The following is a 15,729-nucleotide window of genomic DNA, read 5'->3' on the forward strand; positions in this document are numbered from 1 at the left end:
GGGAAGCAGACACACGACGACCATAGGAATGGTGTATGGCTTCATGCCACCTGATTCCAGCGTAGGGCTGAGCAACTGCATCTGCCGAGGCCCGTTAGCTCAGTTGGTTAGAGCGTCGTGCTAATAACGCGAAGGTCGCGGGTTCGATCCCCCCACGGGCCACTTCTCTTTTACTACTGCGAAAAGGCAGCGCCGATTTCAGCTGGCGAGTGTGATGACCAAATGATCATCACCCTGCGTGGAAGTTGACAGAGGATCCGAACCCGACTCGTCGGGAAGCACTACAGCATTCACTCGGCAATGGCCATAATATCTTGAATACACTGGTTAGAGAAAATGAAAGAAAATGTCCGATTGCCGATGCGTAACAACTTTGGCCCTTGTCAGTACTTGGGCGGGTGAGCGCATGGGAACACAGGGCAGTATTGGCAGTTTTACTTCCTATTTTTGTTTCTCCTTTGTTTTCGGAGCTACAGCCCGATTCGGCCAGGGAGACGCCACCGTGAAATGAAGGGGGCGTGCTGTGTGTCCATCGCCTCGCCTCGCCTCTCCTTACCTCTCTCAGTCGTTTCTCGTGCTTGTCGTTTTGATATAGGCCGATTTGAGAGCGTCAGCTCTCGCGTCAGCTGAGCAAAGTCGAGACAAGTCGAGACACACTAAGGGCTGGTATGCAGCGAGTAAGAGGGCGAAAAAACAATAGTTTAAGAGCGCGTGGCAAAAGTACTCATACGCGAAATTAAAAGCCTGCTGCGGTGGCCGGGAATCGAACCCGGATCAACTGCTTGGAAGGCAACTATGCTGACCATTACACCACCACCGCACAAGCGAGCGCCCCGCCACCGCGCTGAGTCGGCTTCCCGCCTGTCGGCAGCGGCCGAAGGTGATCGTACCCGGCAGGCGCATTTCGAGGCAGGCTAGGGGAGCACATCCAGACGCATTCGGACAGCGTATCCGCGCACATTTCGCATCCTTTGGCAAGAGTCGGCGCCGGCGGCGCAAGAGTACGCAGAGGACCGCGTTCTGGCGGCATCTTTAAGCAGTGCAGTGCAGGATTCAGCGTCTGCAGCATCTTCTCCACAGAATGCTACGGCGCTTGACGGCAGTCCCACTTTCCCTTGAGACATCTGCTCGGGAAGCAGCGTGAAGGTACCGCTGGCCCGAGCATCGGTGGTTCAGTGGTAGAATGCTCGCCTGCCACGCGGGCGGCCCGGGTTCGATTCCCGGCCGATGCATCATTTTGTTTTTTCTCCGGTAGGGGTGCTGCGTGTCTTTCGCACTCGAACTGCGTGAGCCATGAGAATGAACCGCGGGATTCCGTGTGGAAAGAACCAATCATGCAGCGCGGACGACTGCTCGTTTGGACTCCTGCGCGCTATTGTACATACTGGCGTCGGCCTAGCATCGCAAGTTGCCTGCCGCGCCGTGAATGCACGTGTAGCAACAGAAAAAATGAGCCAGGGAGTGCAGACTCTCTACCACTTGTATTCGGTACTTACCAAGATTCCAGAAGGTCTAACGATCGCCTGCCTCGGTAGCGCAGTAGGCAGCGCGTAAGTCTCATAATCTTAAGGTCGTGAGTTCGATCCTCACCCGGGGCATCTAATTTTCTGTGACTGAAGGTGGTGCTGTTGCTAGGGCGCCAACTTATTTCTTGTTTGTTATCCGCAACGTTTCAACGCTTCAGCGGGAAAATGTTTACTTCCTGTTATTGCTACATACAGCTTCCCTATTCCTCTTCTCCCAGCAGAGCATGAAGCCAAAAGCATTGCTCTGCGACGTTTGAGGTGCGCGCCTTGCCAGTCAGTATGTGCAAAGATGCTCGCAAAGAGAGCGACAATGCGACAAGCGACCGTACGAACGGTCGAATGAAACGGCCGCATCCGGTGTGGTCTAGTGGCTAGGATACCTGGCTTTCACCCAGGAGGCCCGGGTTCGATTCCCGGTACCGGAACGGAATTTTTTCCACACGAATCGTGACAAGTTTGAGCTGTCCGAGCGGCCGTTTCCCGTCCTGCTCGCAATATAGCTACTGTTTCGTGACCGTCAGCAGAATATAGACTAGGGAAGCAGACACACGACGACCATAGGAATGGTGTATGGCTTCATGCCACCTGATTCCAGCGTAGGGCTGAGCAACTGCATCTGCCGAGGCCCGTTAGCTCAGTTGGTTAGAGCGTCGTGCTAATAACGCGAAGGTCGCGGGTTCGATCCCCCCACGGGCCACTTCTCTTTTACTACTGCGAAAAGGCAGCGCCGATTTCAGCTGGCGAGTGTGATGACCAAATGATCATCACCCTGCGTGGAAGTTGACAGAGGATCCGAACCCGACTCGTCGGGAAGCACTACAGCATTCACTCGGCAATGGCCATAATATCTTGAATACACTGGTTAGAGAAAATGAAAGAAAATGTCCGATTGCCGATGCGTAACAACTTTGGCCCTTGTCAGTACTTGGGCGGGTGAGCGCATGGGAACACAGGGCAGTATTGGCAGTTTTACTTCCTATTTTTGTTTCTCCTTTGTTTTCGGAGCTACAGCCCGATTCGGCCAGGGAGACGCCACCGTGAAATGAAGGGGGCGTGCTGTGTGTCCATCGCCTCGCCTCGCCTCTCCTTACCTCTCTCAGTCGTTTCTCGTGCTTGTCGTTTTGATATAGGCCGATTTGAGAGCGTCAGCTCTCGCGTCAGCTGAGCAAAGTCGAGACAAGTCGAGACACACTAAGGGCTGGTATGCAGCGAGTAAGAGGGCGAAAAAACAATAGTTTAAGAGCGCGTGGCAAAAGTACTCATACGCGAAATTAAAAGCCTGCTGCGGTGGCCGGGAATCGAACCCGGATCAACTGCTTGGAAGGCAACTATGCTGACCATTACACCACCACCGCACAAGCGAGCGCCCCGCCACCGCGCTGAGTCGGCTTCCCGCCTGTCGGCAGCGGCCGAAGGTGATCGTACCCGGCAGGCGCATTTCGAGGCAGGCTAGGGGAGCACATCCAGACGCATTCGGACAGCGTATCCGCGCACATTTCGCATCCTTTGGCAAGAGTCGGCGCCGGCGGCGCAAGAGTACGCAGAGGACCGCGTTCTGGCGGCATCTTTAAGCAGTGCAGTGCAGGATTCAGCGTCTGCAGCATCTTCTCCACAGAATGCTACGGCGCTTGACGGCAGTCCCACTTTCCCTTGAGACATCTGCTCGGGAAGCAGCGTGAAGGTACCGCTGGCCCGAGCATCGGTGGTTCAGTGGTAGAATGCTCGCCTGCCACGCGGGCGGCCCGGGTTCGATTCCCGGCCGATGCATCATTTTGTTTTTTCTCCGGTAGGGGTGCTGCGTGTCTTTCGCACTCGAACTGCGTGAGCCATGAGAATGAACCGCGGGATTCCGTGTGGAAAGAACCAATCATGCAGCGCGGACGACTGCTCGTTTGGACTCCTGCGCGCTATTGTACATACTGGCGTCGGCCTAGCATCGCAAGTTGCCTGCCGCGCCGTGAATGCACGTGTAGCAACAGAAAAAATGAGCCAGGGAGTGCAGACTCTCTACCACTTGTATTCGGTACTTACCAAGATTCCAGAAGGTCTAACGATCGCCTGCCTCGGTAGCGCAGTAGGCAGCGCGTAAGTCTCATAATCTTAAGGTCGTGAGTTCGATCCTCACCCGGGGCATCTAATTTTCTGTGACTGAAGGTGGTGCTGTTGCTAGGGCGCCAACTTATTTCTTGTTTGTTATCCGCAACGTTTCAACGCTTCAGCGGGAAAATGTTTACTTCCTGTTATTGCTACATACAGCTTCCCTATTCCTCTTCTCCCAGCAGAGCATGAAGCCAAAAGCATTGCTCTGCGACGTTTGAGGTGCGCGCCTTGCCAGTCAGTATGTGCAAAGATGCTCGCAAAGAGAGCGACAATGCGACAAGCGACCGTACGAACGGTCGAATGAAACGGCCGCATCCGGTGTGGTCTAGTGGCTAGGATACCTGGCTTTCACCCAGGAGGCCCGGGTTCGATTCCCGGTACCGGAACGGAATTTTTTCCACACGAATCGTGACAAGTTTGAGCTGTCCGAGCGGCCGTTTCCCGTCCTGCTCGCAATATAGCTACTGTTTCGTGACCGTCAGCAGAATATAGACTAGGGAAGCAGACACACGACGACCATAGGAATGGTGTATGGCTTCATGCCACCTGATTCCAGCGTAGGGCTGAGCAACTGCATCTGCCGAGGCCCGTTAGCTCAGTTGGTTAGAGCGTCGTGCTAATAACGCGAAGGTCGCGGGTTCGATCCCCCCACGGGCCACTTCTCTTTTACTACTGCGAAAAGGCAGCGCCGATTTCAGCTGGCGAGTGTGATGACCAAATGATCATCACCCTGCGTGGAAGTTGACAGAGGATCCGAACCCGACTCGTCGGGAAGCACTACAGCATTCACTCGGCAATGGCCATAATATCTTGAATACACTGGTTAGAGAAAATGAAAGAAAATGTCCGATTGCCGATGCGTAACAACTTTGGCCCTTGTCAGTACTTGGGCGGGTGAGCGCATGGGAACACAGGGCAGTATTGGCAGTTTTACTTCCTATTTTTGTTTCTCCTTTGTTTTCGGAGCTACAGCCCGATTCGGCCAGGGAGACGCCACCGTGAAATGAAGGGGGCGTGCTGTGTGTCCATCGCCTCGCCTCGCCTCTCCTTACCTCTCTCAGTCGTTTCTCGTGCTTGTCGTTTTGATATAGGCCGATTTGAGAGCGTCAGCTCTCGCGTCAGCTGAGCAAAGTCGAGACAAGTCGAGACACACTAAGGGCTGGTATGCAGCGAGTAAGAGGGCGAAAAAACAATAGTTTAAGAGCGCGTGGCAAAAGTACTCATACGCGAAATTAAAAGCCTGCTGCGGTGGCCGGGAATCGAACCCGGATCAACTGCTTGGAAGGCAACTATGCTGACCATTACACCACCACCGCACAAGCGAGCGCCCCGCCACCGCGCTGAGTCGGCTTCCCGCCTGTCGGCAGCGGCCGAAGGTGATCGTACCCGGCAGGCGCATTTCGAGGCAGGCTAGGGGAGCACATCCAGACGCATTCGGACAGCGTATCCGCGCACATTTCGCATCCTTTGGCAAGAGTCGGCGCCGGCGGCGCAAGAGTACGCAGAGGACCGCGTTCTGGCGGCATCTTTAAGCAGTGCAGTGCAGGATTCAGCGTCTGCAGCATCTTCTCCACAGAATGCTACGGCGCTTGACGGCAGTCCCACTTTCCCTTGAGACATCTGCTCGGGAAGCAGCGTGAAGGTACCGCTGGCCCGAGCATCGGTGGTTCAGTGGTAGAATGCTCGCCTGCCACGCGGGCGGCCCGGGTTCGATTCCCGGCCGATGCATCATTTTGTTTTTTCTCCGGTAGGGGTGCTGCGTGTCTTTCGCACTCGAACTGCGTGAGCCATGAGAATGAACCGCGGGATTCCGTGTGGAAAGAACCAATCATGCAGCGCGGACGACTGCTCGTTTGGACTCCTGCGTGCTATTGTACATACTGGCGTCGGCCTAGCATCGCAAGTTGCCTGCCGCGCCGTGAATGCACGTGTAGCAACAGAAAAAATGAGCCAGGGAGTGCAGACTCTCTACCACTTGTATTCGGTACTTACCAAGATTCCAGAAGGTCTAACGATCGCCTGCCTCGGTAGCGCAGTAGGCAGCGCGTAAGTCTCATAATCTTAAGGTCGTGAGTTCGATCCTCACCCGGGGCATCTAATTTTCTGTGACTGAAGGTGGTGCTGTTGCTAGGGCGCCAACTTATTTCTTGTTTGTTATCCGCAACGTTTCAACGCTTCAGCGGGAAAATGTTTACTTCCTGTTATTGCTACATACAGCTTCCCTATTCCTCTTCTCCCAGCAGAGCATGAAGCCAAAAGCATTGCTCTGCGACGTTTGAGGTGCGCGCCTTGCCAGTCAGTATGTGCAAAGATGCTCGCAAAGAGAGCGACAATGCGACAAGCGACCGTACGAACGGTCGAATGAAACGGCCGCATCCGGTGTGGTCTAGTGGCTAGGATACCTGGCTTTCACCCAGGAGGCCCGGGTTCGATTCCCGGTACCGGAACGGAATTTTTTCCACACGAATCGTGACAAGTTTGAGCTGTCCGAGCGGCCGTTTCCCGTCCTGCTCGCAATATAGCTACTGTTTCGTGACCGTCAGCAGAATATAGACTAGGGAAGCAGACACACGACGACCATAGGAATGGTGTATGGCTTCATGCCACCTGATTCCAGCGTAGGGCTGAGCAACTGCATCTGCCGAGGCCCGTTAGCTCAGTTGGTTAGAGCGTCGTGCTAATAACGCGAAGGTCGTGGGTTCGATCCCCCCACGGGCCACTTCTCTTTTACTACTGCGAAAAGGCAGCGCCGATTTCAGCTGGCGAGTGTGATGACCAAATGATCATCACCCTGCGTGGAAGTTGACAGAGGATCCGAACCCGACTCGTCGGGAAGCACTACAGCATTCACTCGGCAATGGCCATAATATCTTGAATACACTGGTTAGAGAAAATGAAAGAAAATGTCCGATTGCCGATGCGTAACAACTTTGGCCCTTGTCAGTACTTGGGCGGGTGAGCGCATGGGAACACAGGGCAGTATTGGCAGTTTTACTTCCTATTTTTGTTTCTCCTTTGTTTTCGGAGCTACAGCCCGATTCGGCCAGGGAGACGCCACCGTGAAATGAAGGGGGCGTGCTGTGTGTCCATCGCCTCGCCTCGCCTCTCCTTACCTCTCTCAGTCGTTTCTCGTGCTTGTCGTTTTGATATAGGCCGATTTGAGAGCGTCAGCTCTCGCGTCAGCTGAGCAAAGTCGAGACAAGTCGAGACACACTAAGGGCTGGTATGCAGCGAGTAAGAGGGCGAAAAAACAATAGTTTAAGAGCGCGTGGCAAAAGTACTCATACGCGAAATTAAAAGCCTGCTGCGGTGGCCGGGAATCGAACCCGGATCAACTGCTTGGAAGGCAACTATGCTGACCATTACACCACCACCGCACAAGCGAGCGCCCCGCCACCGCGCTGAGTCGGCTTCCCGCCTGTCGGCAGCGGCCGAAGGTGATCGTACCCGGCAGGCGCATTTCGAGGCAGGCTAGGGGAGCACATCCAGACGCATTCGGACAGCGTATCCGCGCACATTTCGCATCCTTTGGCAAGAGTCGGCGCCGGCGGCGCAAGAGTACGCAGAGGACCGCGTTCTGGCGGCATCTTTAAGCAGTGCAGTGCAGGATTCAGCGTCTGCAGCATCTTCTCCACAGAATGCTACGGCGCTTGACGGCAGTCCCACTTTCCCTTGAGACATCTGCTCGGGAAGCAGCGTGAAGGTACCGCTGGCCCGAGCATCGGTGGTTCAGTGGTAGAATGCTCGCCTGCCACGCGGGCGGCCCGGGTTCGATTCCCGGCCGATGCATCATTTTGTTTTTTCTCCGGTAGGGGTGCTGCGTGTCTTTCGCACTCGAACTGCGTGAGCCATGAGAATGAACCGCGGGATTCCGTGTGGAAAGAACCAATCATGCAGCGCGGACGACTGCTCGTTTGGACTCCTGCGTGCTATTGTACATACTGGCGTCGGCCTAGCATCGCAAGTTGCCTGCCGCGCCGTGAATGCACGTGTAGCAACAGAAAAAATGAGCCAGGGAGTGCAGACTCTCTACCACTTGTATTCGGTACTTACCAAGATTCCAGAAGGTCTAACGATCGCCTGCCTCGGTAGCGCAGTAGGCAGCGCGTAAGTCTCATAATCTTAAGGTCGTGAGTTCGATCCTCACCCGGGGCATCTAATTTTCTGTGACTGAAGGTGGTGCTGTTGCTAGGGCGCCAACTTATTTCTTGTTTGTTATCCGCAACGTTTCAACGCTTCAGCGGGAAAATGTTTACTTCCTGTTATTGCTACATACAGCTTCCCTATTCCTCTTCTCCCAGCAGAGCATGAAGCCAAAAGCATTGCTCTGCGACGTTTGAGGTGCGCGCCTTGCCAGTCAGTATGTGCAAAGATGCTCGCAAAGAGAGCGACAATGCGACAAGCGACCGTACGAACGGTCGAATGAAACGGCCGCATCCGGTGTGGTCTAGTGGCTAGGATACCTGGCTTTCACCCAGGAGGCCCGGGTTCGATTCCCGGTACCGGAACGGAATTTTTTCCACACGAATCGTGACAAGTTTGAGCTGTCCGAGCGGCCGTTTCCCGTCCTGCTCGCAATATAGCTACTGTTTCGTGACCGTCAGCAGAATATAGACTAGGGAAGCAGACACACGACGACCATAGGAATGGTGTATGGCTTCATGCCACCTGATTCCAGCGTAGGGCTGAGCAACTGCATCTGCCGAGGCCCGTTAGCTCAGTTGGTTAGAGCGTCGTGCTAATAACGCGAAGGTCGTGGGTTCGATCCCCCCACGGGCCACTTCTCTTTTACTACTGCGAAAAGGCAGCGCCGATTTCAGCTGGCGAGTGTGATGACCAAATGATCATCACCCTGCGTGGAAGTTGACAGAGGATCCGAACCCGACTCGTCGGGAAGCACTACAGCATTCACTCGGCAATGGCCATAATATCTTGAATACACTGGTTAGAGAAAATGTCCGATTGCCGATGCGTAACAACTTTGGCCCTTGTCAGTACTTGGGCGGGTGAGCGCATGGGAACACAGGGCAGTATTGGCAGTTTTACTTCCTATTTTTGTTTCTCCTTTGTTTTCGGAGCTACAGCCCGATTCGGCCAGGGAGACGCCACCGTGAAATGAAGGGGGCGTGCTGTGTGTCCATCGCCTCGCCTCGCCTCTCCTTACCTCTCTCAGTCGTTTCTCGTGCTTGTCGTTTTGATATAGGCCGATTTGAGAGCGTCAGCTCTCGCGTCAGCTGAGCAAAGTCGAGACAAGTCGAGACACACTAAGGGCTGGTATGCAGCGAGTAAGAGGGCGAAAAAACAATAGTTTAAGAGCGCGTGGCAAAAGTACTCATACGCGAAATTAAAAGCCTGCTGCGGTGGCCGGGAATCGAACCCGGATCAACTGCTTGGAAGGCAACTATGCTGACCATTACACCACCACCGCACAAGCGAGCGCCCCGCCACCGCGCTGAGTCGGCTTCCCGCCTGTCGGCAGCGGCCGAAGGTGATCGTACCCGGCAGGCGCATTTCGAGGCAGGCTAGGGGAGCACATCCAGACGCATTCGGACAGCGTATCCGCGCACATTTCGCATCCTTTGGCAAGAGTCGGCGCCGGCGGCGCAAGAGTACGCAGAGGACCGCGTTCTGGCGGCATCTTTAAGCAGTGCAGTGCAGGATTCAGCGTCTGCAGCATCTTCTCCACAGAATGCTACGGCGCTTGACGGCAGTCCCACTTTCCCTTGAGACATCTGCTCGGGAAGCAGCGTGAAGGTACCGCTGGCCCGAGCATCGGTGGTTCAGTGGTAGAATGCTCGCCTGCCACGCGGGCGGCCCGGGTTCGATTCCCGGCCGATGCATCATTTTGTTTTTTCTCCGGTAGGGGTGCTGCGTGTCTTTCGCACTCGAACTGCGTGAGCCATGAGAATGAACCGCGGGATTCCGTGTGGAAAGAACCAATCATGCAGCGCGGACGACTGCTCGTTTGGACTCCTGCGTGCTATTGTACATACTGGCGTCGGCCTAGCATCGCAAGTTGCCTGCCGCGCCGTGAATGCACGTGTAGCAACAGAAAAAATGAGCCAGGGAGTGCAGACTCTCTACCACTTGTATTCGGTACTTACCAAGATTCCAGAAGATCTAACGATCGCCTGCCTCGGTAGCGCAGTAGGCAGCGCGTAAGTCTCATAATCTTAAGGTCGTGAGTTCGATCCTCACCCGGGGCATCTAATTTTCTGTGACTGAAGGTGGTGCTGTTGCTAGGGCGCCAACTTATTTCTTGTTTGTTATCCGCAACGTTTCAACGCTTCAGCGGGAAAATGTTTACTTCCTGTTATTGCTACATACAGCTTCCCTATTCCTCTTCTCCCAGCAGAGCATGAAGCCAAAAGCATTGCTCTGCGACGTTTGAGGTGCGCGCCTTGCCAGTCAGTATGTGCAAAGATGCTCGCAAAGAGAGCGACAATGCGACAAGCGACCGTACGAACGGTCGAATGAAACGGCCGCATCCGGTGTGGTCTAGTGGCTAGGATACCTGGCTTTCACCCAGGAGGCCCGGGTTCGATTCCCGGTACCGGAACGGAATTTTTTCCACACGAATCGTGACAAGTTTGAGCTGTCCGAGCGGCCGTTTCCCGTCCTGCTCGCAATATAGCTACTGTTTCGTGACCGTCAGCAGAATATAGACTAGGGAAGCAGACACACGACGACCATAGGAATGGTGTATGGCTTCATGCCACCTGATTCCAGCGTAGGGCTGAGCAACTGCATCTGCCGAGGCCCGTTAGCTCAGTTGGTTAGAGCGTCGTGCTAATAACGCGAAGGTCGTGGGTTCGATCCCCCCACGGGCCACTTCTCTTTTACTACTGCGAAAAGGCAGCGCCGATTTCAGCTGGCGAGTGTGATGACCAAATGATCATCACCCTGCGTGGAAGTTGACAGAGGATCCGAACCCGACTCGTCGGGAAGCACTACAGCATTCACTCGGCAATGGCCATAATATCTTGAATACACTGGTTAGAGAAAATGAAAGAAAATGTCCGATTGCCGATGCGTAACAACTTTGGCCCTTGTCAGTACTTGGGCGGGTGAGCGCATGGGAACACAGGGCAGTATTGGCAGTTTTACTTCCTATTTTTGTTTCTCCTTTGTTTTCGGAGCTACAGCCCGATTCGGCCAGGGAGACGCCACCGTGAAATGAAGGGGGCGTGCTGTGTGTCCATCGCCTCGCCTCGCCTCTCCTTACCTCTCTCAGTCGTTTCTCGTGCTTGTCGTTTTGATATAGGCCGATTTGAGAGCGTCAGCTCTCGCGTCAGCTGAGCAAAGTCGAGACAAGTCGAGACACACTAAGGGCTGGTATGCAGCGAGTAAGAGGGCGAAAAAACAATAGTTTAAGAGCGCGTGGCAAAAGTACTCATACGCGAAATTAAAAGCCTGCTGCGGTGGCCGGGAATCGAACCCGGATCAACTGCTTGGAAGGCAACTATGCTGACCATTACACCACCACCGCACAAGCGAGCGCCCCGCCACCGCGCTGAGTCGGCTTCCCGCCTGTCGGCAGCGGCCGAAGGTGATCGTACCCGGCAGGCGCATTTCGAGGCAGGCTAGGGGAGCACATCCAGACGCATTCGGACAGCGTATCCGCGCACATTTCGCATCCTTTGGCAAGAGTCGGCGCCGGCGGCGCAAGAGTACGCAGAGGACCGCGTTCTGGCGGCATCTTTAAGCAGTGCAGTGCAGGATTCAGCGTCTGCAGCATCTTCTCCACAGAATGCTACGGCGCTTGACGGCAGTCCCACTTTCCCTTGAGACATCTGCTCGGGAAGCAGCGTGAAGGTACCGCTGGCCCGAGCATCGGTGGTTCAGTGGTAGAATGCTCGCCTGCCACGCGGGCGGCCCGGGTTCGATTCCCGGCCGATGCATCATTTTGTTTTTTCTCCGGTAGGGGTGCTGCGTGTCTTTCGCACTCGAACTGCGTGAGCCATGAGAATGAACCGCGGGATTCCGTGTGGAAAGAACCAATCATGCAGCGCGGACGACTGCTCGTTTGGACTCCTGCGCGCTATTGTACATACTGGCGTCGGCCTAGCATCGCAAGTTGCCTGCCGCGCCGTGAATGCACGTGTAGCAACAGAAAAAATGAGCCAGGGAGTGCAGACTCTCTACCACTTGTATTCGGTACTTACCAAGATTCCAGAAGGTCTAACGATCGCCTGCCTCGGTAGCGCAGTAGGCAGCGCGTAAGTCTCATAATCTTAAGGTCGTGAGTTCGATCCTCACCCGGGGCATCTAATTTTCTGTGACTGAAGGTGGTGCTGTTGCTAGGGCGCCAACTTATTTCTTGTTTGTTATCCGCAACGTTTCAACGCTTCAGCGGGAAAATGTTTACTTCCTGTTATTGCTACATACAGCTTCCCTATTCCTCTTCTCCCAGCAGAGCATGAAGCCAAAAGCATTGCTCTGCGACGTTTGAGGTGCGCGCCTTGCCAGTCAGTATGTGCAAAGATGCTCGCAAAGAGAGCGACAATGCGACAAGCGACCGTACGAACGGTCGAATGAAACGGCCGCATCCGGTGTGGTCTAGTGGCTAGGATACCTGGCTTTCACCCAGGAGGCCCGGGTTCGATTCCCGGTACCGGAACGGAATTTTTTCCACACGAATCGTGACAAGTTTGAGCTGTCCGAGCGGCCGTTTCCCGTCCTGCTCGCAATATAGCTACTGTTTCGTGACCGTCAGCAGAATATAGACTAGGGAAGCAGACACACGACGACCATAGGAATGGTGTATGGCTTCATGCCACCTGATTCCAGCGTAGGGCTGAGCAACTGCATCTGCCGAGGCCCGTTAGCTCAGTTGGTTAGAGCGTCGTGCTAATAACGCGAAGGTCGTGGGTTCGATCCCCCCACGGGCCACTTCTCTTTTACTACTGCGAAAAGGCAGCGCCGATTTCAGCTGGCGAGTGTGATGACCAAATGATCATCACCCTGCGTGGAAGTTGACAGAGGATCCGAACCCGACTCGTCGGGAAGCACTACAGCATTCACTCGGCAATGGCCATAATATCTTGAATACACTGGTTAGAGAAAATGAAAGAAAATGTCCGATTGCCGATGCGTAACAACTTTGGCCCTTGTCAGTACTTGGGCGGGTGAGCGCATGGGAACACAGGGCAGTATTGGCAGTTTTACTTCCTATTTTTGTTTCTCCTTTGTTTTCGGAGCTACAGCCCGATTCGGCCAGGGAGACGCCACCGTGAAATGAAGGGGGCGTGCTGTGTGTCCATCGCCTCGCCTCGCCTCTCCTTACCTCTCTCAGTCGTTTCTCGTGCTTGTCGTTTTGATATAGGCCGATTTGAGAGCGTCAGCTCTCGCGTCAGCTGAGCAAAGTCGAGACAAGTCGAGACACACTAAGGGCTGGTATGCAGCGAGTAAGAGGGCGAAAAAACAATAGTTTAAGAGCGCGTGGCAAAAGTACTCATACGCGAAATTAAAAGCCTGCTGCGGTGGCCGGGAATCGAACCCGGATCAACTGCTTGGAAGGCAACTATGCTGACCATTACACCACCACCGCACAAGCGAGCGCCCCGCCACCGCGCTGAGTCGGCTTCCCGCCTGTCGGCAGCGGCCGAAGGTGATCGTACCCGGCAGGCGCATTTCGAGGCAGGCTAGGGGAGCACATCCAGACGCATTCGGACAGCGTATCCGCGCACATTTCGCATCCTTTGGCAAGAGTCGGCGCCGGCGGCGCAAGAGTACGCAGAGGACCGCGTTCTGGCGGCATCTTTAAGCAGTGCAGTGCAGGATTCAGCGTCTGCAGCATCTTCTCCACAGAATGCTACGGCGCTTGACGGCAGTCCCACTTTCCCTTGAGACATCTGCTCGGGAAGCAGCGTGAAGGTACCGCTGGCCCGAGCATCGGTGGTTCAGTGGTAGAATGCTCGCCTGCCACGCGGGCGGCCCGGGTTCGATTCCCGGCCGATGCATCATTTTGTTTTTTCTCCGGTAGGGGTGCTGCGTGTCTTTCGCACTCGAACTGCGTGAGCCATGAGAATGAACCGCGGGATTCCGTGTGGAAAGAACCAATCATGCAGCGCGGACGACTGCTCGTTTGGACTCCTGCGTGCTATTGTACATACTGGCGTCGGCCTAGCATCGCAAGTTGCCTGCCGCGCCGTGAATGCACGTGTAGCAACAGAAAAAATGAGCCAGGGAGTGCAGACTCTCTACCACTTGTATTCGGTACTTACCAAGATTCCAGAAGGTCTAACGATCGCCTGCCTCGGTAGCGCAGTAGGCAGCGCGTAAGTCTCATAATCTTAAGGTCGTGAGTTCGATCCTCACCCGGGGCATCTAATTTTCTGTGACTGAAGGTGGTGCTGTTGCTAGGGCGCCAACTTATTTCTTGTTTGTTATCCGCAACGTTTCAACGCTTCAGCGGGAAAATGTTTACTTCCTGTTATTGCTACATACAGCTTCCCTATTCCTCTTCTCCCAGCAGAGCATGAAGCCAAAAGCATTGCTCTGCGACGTTTGAGGTGCGCGCCTTGCCAGTCAGTATGTGCAAAGATGCTCGCAAAGAGAGCGACAATGCGACAAGCGACCGTACGAACGGTCGAATGAAACGGCCGCATCCGGTGTGGTCTAGTGGCTAGGATACCTGGCTTTCACCCAGGAGGCCCGGGTTCGATTCCCGGTACCGGAACGGAATTTTTTCCACACGAATCGTGACAAGTTTGAGCTGTCCGAGCGGCCGTTTCCCGTCCTGCTCGCAATATAGCTACTGTTTCGTGACCGTCAGCAGAATATAGACTAGGGAAGCAGACACACGACGACCATAGGAATGGTGTATGGCTTCATGCCACCTGATTCCAGCGTAGGGCTGAGCAACTGCATCTGCCGAGGCCCGTTAGCTCAGTTGGTTAGAGCGTCGTGCTAATAACGCGAAGGTCGTGGGTTCGATCCCCCCACGGGCCACTTCTCCTTTACTACTGCGAAAAGGCAGCGCCGATTTCAGCTGGCGAGTGTGATGACCAAATGATTATCACCCTGCGTGGAAGTTGACAGAGGATCCGAACCCGACTCGTCGGGAAGCACTACAGCATTCACTCGGCAATGGCCATAATATCTTGAATACACTGGTTAGAGAAAATGAAAGAAAATGTCCGATTGCCGATGCGTAACAACTTTGGCCCTTGTCAGTACTTGGGCGGGTGAGCGCATGGGAACACAGGGCAGTATTGGCAGTTTTACTTCCTATTTTTGTTTCTCCTTTGTTTTCGGAGCTACAGCCCGATTCGGCCAGGGAGACGCCACCGTGAAATGAAGGGGGCGTGCTGTGTGTCCATCGCCTCGCCTCGCCTCTCCTTACCTCTCTCAGTCGTTTCTCGTGCTTGTCGTTTTGATATAGGCCGATTTGAGAGCGTCAGCTCTCGCGTCAGCTGAGCAAAGTCGAGACAAGTCGAGACACACTAAGGGCTGGTATGCAGCGAGTAAGAGGGCGAAAAAACAATAGTTTAAGAGCGCGTGGCAAAAGTACTCATACGCGAAATTAAAAGCCTGCTGCGGTGGCCGGGAATCGAACCCGGATCAACTGCTTGGAAGGCAACTATGCTGACCATTACACCACCACCGCACAAGCGAGCGCCCCGCCACCGCGCTGAGTCGGCTTCCCGCCTGTCGGCAGCGGCCGAAGGTGATCGTACCCGGCAGGCGCATTTCGAGGCAGGCTAGGGGAGCACATCCAGACGCATTCGGACAGCGTATCCGCGCACATTTCGCATCCTTTGGCAAGAGTCGGCGCCGGCGGCGCAAGAGTACGCAGAGGACCGCGTTCTGGCGGCATCTTTAAGCAGTGCAGTGCAGGATTCAGCGTCTGCAGCATCTTCTCCACAGAATGCTACGGCGCTTGACGGCAGTCCCACTTTCCCTTGAGACATCTGCTCGGGAAGCAGCGTGAAGGTACCGCTGGCCCGAGCATCGGTGGTTCAGTGGTAGAATGCTCGCCTGCCACGCGGGCGGCCCGGGTTCGATTCCCGGCCGATGCATCATTTTGTTTTTTCTCCGGTAGGGGTGCTGCGTGTCTTTCGCACTCGAACTGCGTGAGCCATGAGAATGAACCGCGGGA

General features: G+C 54.8%; 38 non-coding genes across 38 annotated transcripts; 30 read left to right on the forward strand and 8 right to left on the reverse strand.

The window, feature by feature from the left end:
• Nucleotides 1-88: 88 nt before the first annotated feature.
• Trnai-aau lies at nt 89-162 on the forward strand. Its single transcript has one exon. It is a non-coding gene; the product is annotated as a tRNA-Ile (tRNA).
• A 586-nt stretch (nt 163-748) lies between these two features.
• Trnag-ucc lies at nt 749-820 on the reverse strand. Its single transcript has one exon. It is a non-coding gene; the product is annotated as a tRNA-Gly (tRNA).
• A 341-nt stretch (nt 821-1,161) lies between these two features.
• Nucleotides 1,162-1,232, forward strand: Trnag-gcc. Its single transcript has one exon. It is a non-coding gene; the product is annotated as a tRNA-Gly (tRNA).
• Nucleotides 1,233-1,525: 293 nt separating this feature from the next.
• Nucleotides 1,526-1,598, forward strand: Trnam-cau. Its single transcript has one exon. It is a non-coding gene; the product is annotated as a tRNA-Met (tRNA).
• A 281-nt stretch (nt 1,599-1,879) lies between these two features.
• Nucleotides 1,880-1,951, forward strand: Trnae-uuc. Its single transcript has one exon. It is a non-coding gene; the product is annotated as a tRNA-Glu (tRNA).
• A 198-nt stretch (nt 1,952-2,149) lies between these two features.
• Nucleotides 2,150-2,223, forward strand: Trnai-aau. Its single transcript has one exon. It is a non-coding gene; the product is annotated as a tRNA-Ile (tRNA).
• A 586-nt stretch (nt 2,224-2,809) lies between these two features.
• On the reverse strand, nt 2,810-2,881 carry Trnag-ucc. The gene has a single exon. It is a non-coding gene; the product is annotated as a tRNA-Gly (tRNA).
• Nucleotides 2,882-3,222: 341 nt separating this feature from the next.
• Trnag-gcc lies at nt 3,223-3,293 on the forward strand. The gene has a single exon. It is a non-coding gene; the product is annotated as a tRNA-Gly (tRNA).
• A 293-nt stretch (nt 3,294-3,586) lies between these two features.
• Nucleotides 3,587-3,659, forward strand: Trnam-cau. Its single transcript has one exon. It is a non-coding gene; the product is annotated as a tRNA-Met (tRNA).
• A 281-nt stretch (nt 3,660-3,940) lies between these two features.
• Nucleotides 3,941-4,012, forward strand: Trnae-uuc. The gene has a single exon. It is a non-coding gene; the product is annotated as a tRNA-Glu (tRNA).
• Nucleotides 4,013-4,210: 198 nt separating this feature from the next.
• Nucleotides 4,211-4,284, forward strand: Trnai-aau. Its single transcript has one exon. It is a non-coding gene; the product is annotated as a tRNA-Ile (tRNA).
• Nucleotides 4,285-4,870: 586 nt separating this feature from the next.
• Nucleotides 4,871-4,942, reverse strand: Trnag-ucc. Its single transcript has one exon. It is a non-coding gene; the product is annotated as a tRNA-Gly (tRNA).
• Nucleotides 4,943-5,283: 341 nt separating this feature from the next.
• On the forward strand, nt 5,284-5,354 carry Trnag-gcc. The gene has a single exon. It is a non-coding gene; the product is annotated as a tRNA-Gly (tRNA).
• A 293-nt stretch (nt 5,355-5,647) lies between these two features.
• On the forward strand, nt 5,648-5,720 carry Trnam-cau. Its single transcript has one exon. It is a non-coding gene; the product is annotated as a tRNA-Met (tRNA).
• Nucleotides 5,721-6,001: 281 nt separating this feature from the next.
• On the forward strand, nt 6,002-6,073 carry Trnae-uuc. Its single transcript has one exon. It is a non-coding gene; the product is annotated as a tRNA-Glu (tRNA).
• A 198-nt stretch (nt 6,074-6,271) lies between these two features.
• Trnai-aau lies at nt 6,272-6,345 on the forward strand. The gene has a single exon. It is a non-coding gene; the product is annotated as a tRNA-Ile (tRNA).
• A 586-nt stretch (nt 6,346-6,931) lies between these two features.
• Nucleotides 6,932-7,003, reverse strand: Trnag-ucc. The gene has a single exon. It is a non-coding gene; the product is annotated as a tRNA-Gly (tRNA).
• A 341-nt stretch (nt 7,004-7,344) lies between these two features.
• Nucleotides 7,345-7,415, forward strand: Trnag-gcc. Its single transcript has one exon. It is a non-coding gene; the product is annotated as a tRNA-Gly (tRNA).
• A 293-nt stretch (nt 7,416-7,708) lies between these two features.
• On the forward strand, nt 7,709-7,781 carry Trnam-cau. The gene has a single exon. It is a non-coding gene; the product is annotated as a tRNA-Met (tRNA).
• A 281-nt stretch (nt 7,782-8,062) lies between these two features.
• On the forward strand, nt 8,063-8,134 carry Trnae-uuc. Its single transcript has one exon. It is a non-coding gene; the product is annotated as a tRNA-Glu (tRNA).
• Nucleotides 8,135-8,332: 198 nt separating this feature from the next.
• On the forward strand, nt 8,333-8,406 carry Trnai-aau. The gene has a single exon. It is a non-coding gene; the product is annotated as a tRNA-Ile (tRNA).
• Nucleotides 8,407-8,982: 576 nt separating this feature from the next.
• Trnag-ucc lies at nt 8,983-9,054 on the reverse strand. Its single transcript has one exon. It is a non-coding gene; the product is annotated as a tRNA-Gly (tRNA).
• A 341-nt stretch (nt 9,055-9,395) lies between these two features.
• Trnag-gcc lies at nt 9,396-9,466 on the forward strand. The gene has a single exon. It is a non-coding gene; the product is annotated as a tRNA-Gly (tRNA).
• A 293-nt stretch (nt 9,467-9,759) lies between these two features.
• On the forward strand, nt 9,760-9,832 carry Trnam-cau. The gene has a single exon. It is a non-coding gene; the product is annotated as a tRNA-Met (tRNA).
• A 281-nt stretch (nt 9,833-10,113) lies between these two features.
• On the forward strand, nt 10,114-10,185 carry Trnae-uuc. Its single transcript has one exon. It is a non-coding gene; the product is annotated as a tRNA-Glu (tRNA).
• A 198-nt stretch (nt 10,186-10,383) lies between these two features.
• Nucleotides 10,384-10,457, forward strand: Trnai-aau. Its single transcript has one exon. It is a non-coding gene; the product is annotated as a tRNA-Ile (tRNA).
• A 586-nt stretch (nt 10,458-11,043) lies between these two features.
• Trnag-ucc lies at nt 11,044-11,115 on the reverse strand. The gene has a single exon. It is a non-coding gene; the product is annotated as a tRNA-Gly (tRNA).
• Nucleotides 11,116-11,456: 341 nt separating this feature from the next.
• Trnag-gcc lies at nt 11,457-11,527 on the forward strand. The gene has a single exon. It is a non-coding gene; the product is annotated as a tRNA-Gly (tRNA).
• A 293-nt stretch (nt 11,528-11,820) lies between these two features.
• Trnam-cau lies at nt 11,821-11,893 on the forward strand. The gene has a single exon. It is a non-coding gene; the product is annotated as a tRNA-Met (tRNA).
• Nucleotides 11,894-12,174: 281 nt separating this feature from the next.
• On the forward strand, nt 12,175-12,246 carry Trnae-uuc. Its single transcript has one exon. It is a non-coding gene; the product is annotated as a tRNA-Glu (tRNA).
• Nucleotides 12,247-12,444: 198 nt separating this feature from the next.
• Trnai-aau lies at nt 12,445-12,518 on the forward strand. Its single transcript has one exon. It is a non-coding gene; the product is annotated as a tRNA-Ile (tRNA).
• A 586-nt stretch (nt 12,519-13,104) lies between these two features.
• Nucleotides 13,105-13,176, reverse strand: Trnag-ucc. Its single transcript has one exon. It is a non-coding gene; the product is annotated as a tRNA-Gly (tRNA).
• A 341-nt stretch (nt 13,177-13,517) lies between these two features.
• On the forward strand, nt 13,518-13,588 carry Trnag-gcc. The gene has a single exon. It is a non-coding gene; the product is annotated as a tRNA-Gly (tRNA).
• Nucleotides 13,589-13,881: 293 nt separating this feature from the next.
• Trnam-cau lies at nt 13,882-13,954 on the forward strand. Its single transcript has one exon. It is a non-coding gene; the product is annotated as a tRNA-Met (tRNA).
• A 281-nt stretch (nt 13,955-14,235) lies between these two features.
• On the forward strand, nt 14,236-14,307 carry Trnae-uuc. Its single transcript has one exon. It is a non-coding gene; the product is annotated as a tRNA-Glu (tRNA).
• A 198-nt stretch (nt 14,308-14,505) lies between these two features.
• Nucleotides 14,506-14,579, forward strand: Trnai-aau. Its single transcript has one exon. It is a non-coding gene; the product is annotated as a tRNA-Ile (tRNA).
• Nucleotides 14,580-15,165: 586 nt separating this feature from the next.
• Trnag-ucc lies at nt 15,166-15,237 on the reverse strand. The gene has a single exon. It is a non-coding gene; the product is annotated as a tRNA-Gly (tRNA).
• Nucleotides 15,238-15,578: 341 nt separating this feature from the next.
• On the forward strand, nt 15,579-15,649 carry Trnag-gcc. The gene has a single exon. It is a non-coding gene; the product is annotated as a tRNA-Gly (tRNA).
• The last annotated feature ends 80 nt before the right edge of the window (nt 15,650-15,729 follow it).

This window comes from Schistocerca americana, unplaced genomic scaffold (assembly GCF_021461395.2).
Source record: "Schistocerca americana isolate TAMUIC-IGC-003095 unplaced genomic scaffold, iqSchAmer2.1 HiC_scaffold_116, whole genome shotgun sequence".
NCBI lineage: Eukaryota > Metazoa > Arthropoda > Insecta > Orthoptera > Acrididae > Schistocerca > Schistocerca americana.